This window comes from Colius striatus, chromosome 4 (genome assembly GCF_028858725.1).
Source record: "Colius striatus isolate bColStr4 chromosome 4, bColStr4.1.hap1, whole genome shotgun sequence".
Taxonomy (NCBI): domain Eukaryota; kingdom Metazoa; phylum Chordata; class Aves; order Coliiformes; family Coliidae; genus Colius; species Colius striatus.
The window spans coordinates 51621946-51624347 of record NC_084762.1 but is presented as its reverse complement, the minus strand read 5'-3'; the positions used below and the strand labels follow the sequence as shown (position 1 = coordinate 51624347).

Sequence of the window (2402 nt, the reverse complement as noted above, 5' to 3'; positions counted from 1 at the left end):
TATCAATCCAGTTGTTCTGGATGCTTTCATCTCTGGGAAGTGACTGACCCATAGACTATTGAACTTATGGAGAAAGATGGCTTTGAGTTCAATGAACTTTAGAACAGGTGTCATGAGGGGAAATCTGCTTCTGTAGTTGAAATAGATTTCCCTAATTTATGTAATCAAGGAGATCAAGAAATGCCTCTTCAGGAGGGCTGAATACAGATCCATGAAGTCAGAGTCCTAAATTATATGAATCATGCTTTTAATTTATTCTCCTGATAGAGAAGCAATTGAGCACTGTACCAGAAGACCTGAAACAGCCACCTTTTCTAGGCCTTGCAAATGCTTTGCTGAAGAGCAGATGGTGAAGATTTCTTGCATCCCTAAATCTAAGAAATATATCCCCACAGGTCTTGAAGTGGATCACCAGAGGATGAGCAGCATTTGGTAAGTTGTGTCTCTGCTATTGGTACAATGCAGCCCATTTCCCAGAGCCCATCATACCTACAGTATGGACCAGCTTTCCTTTATATCTGTGCAAAACCCAGATTCCCATCACTTGCCTAATGAAAGCATTACAAATATATATATAGCCAGTAGTGTCATCTGCTTAAGACAACTCAAAGATGAGCCTCCTGAGATTGCTCTTTCCAGCTATTTAGAAAGTTGAGGTGACTATACTTCTAACATTATGTTTTTGATAAGTGGGTGTTTAGTCAGGCAGGTGGGATTTATCTAGGTTTAAGTTGCAAATTGTACATGAACTGAATATGTCACTGACCCGTGCGTTGGTCACTTAATGACAGACAGGCTTACTGTACATTGCTCCATTGTTCCTGTGTCAGCTTCTGTTGCAATCTGGCCCATGGACATCTCAGACATTGCTGAAGAACATCTAGACTGGGTTGGGTACCTATTACAAGTCTAATTAGAAGGAAGCAATTACTGAGATTACATGTACAACTGAGGTTCTGTGCAAGCAAATAGCCACTTTGACATTTATTGAAGCTTCTCTCTGAAAATACTTCTTACAAAAACATTTGTCTATTAGTTTCCATTAATTGTTTATGCAATGTAGAGATTTAAGTTTGTTATGAAGTTCTGCATTTTATCCAGGTCCTTCATACAAAAGCAACCTGATTTTGGTTCTTCTGGAATCTCAAGAAACTAATTTTCTAGTCTGGTCACCATAACATGGAGGAAAGGTATTGCCACTCTACAAAGTTAAGGTTCCTATTGCTCCCCAGTTTAATTAACACATCTTTTACTATGCATCTTAAAACTCCTTGATCTCTATTGTCTACTTTGCTTTCTCAGATACCACTCGCCATAGCAGCTGCAGCTCCAGCTCCCAAGGTGCACCGTGATGACACAGCTGCCTCTGTGTATGGGAAGATCCAACAGCACTGCAAAAACTGGTGCTGGGTACTCGCTCAACCTGTGTATGTTTCCAAACCGTTTGGGTTTCATCGTGCACAAAGACAAAGGGTGAGAACGTGAACCCAACCAAACAAGGTGGAAGCAGCTATTAAGAACAAGAATACGTTTTAAAATGCTGGATTTCACACCAGTGTCTTGTTCTGAAAAAAAAAATAAATTGTTACCAATTTCTGCCATTATGAATCATAGAATCACTGAATGGTTTGTGCTGGAAGATTTCTTAAAGATCGTCTAGTTCCATTTCCCCTGCCATAGGCAGGGACACCTTCCACTAGACCAGGTTGCTCAAAGCTCTATCTAGCCTGGCCTTGAACACTTCCAGGGATGGGGCATCCACATCTTCTCTGGGCAACCTCTTCCAGCACCTCACTACACTCATAGTAAAGAACTTCTTCCTCATATCTATTCTAAATTCACCCTCTTTCAGTTTGAAGCCATTAACTTTTGTCCTATCACTATAAGCCCTTGTAAAAATTTCCTCTCTGTCTTACAAGCCCCTTTTAGGTACTGGAAGGCTGCTATACGGTCTCCCTGGAGCCTTTTCCAGGTCAAACAACTCCAACTCCCTCAGTCTGTCTTCATAGGAGAGGTGCTCCAGCCCCTCTGATCATCTATTATGTCTAACAACAGGACAAGGGGTAGTGGGATGAAGCTGGAGCACAAAAGATTCCATTTAAATATAAGAAAGAACTGTTTAACTGTGAGAATAACGGAGCAGTAGAACAGGCTGCCCAGAGGGGTTGTGGAGTCTCCTTCCTTGGAGGTCTTCAAGACCCACCTGGGCATGTTCTTATGCGATCTGATCTCAGTTGACCTGCTTCTGCAGGGGGGTTGGAATAGATGGTCTCTAAAGGTCCCTTCCAACCCCTACCATTCTATGATTCTTTGATCTCTGTGGATATCCTTTGGACTCACTCCAACACCTCTATGTCCTTTTTAGGTTCTCTGGGGACATTCAAAACCCACCTGGGTAAGTT

The 2402-nt window shown here is 41.9% G+C and overlaps 1 long non-coding RNA gene across 1 annotated transcript; it reads left to right on the top strand.

Moving 5' to 3' along the window:
- The first annotated feature begins 399 nt into the window (after window positions 1–399).
- On the top strand, window positions 400–1960 carry LOC133625316 (uncharacterized). The gene is made up of 3 exons (XR_009818631.1): window positions 400–432; window positions 1102–1190; window positions 1303–1960. It is a non-coding gene; the product is annotated as an uncharacterized LOC133625316 (long non-coding RNA).
- The last annotated feature ends 442 nt before the right edge of the window (window positions 1961–2402 follow it).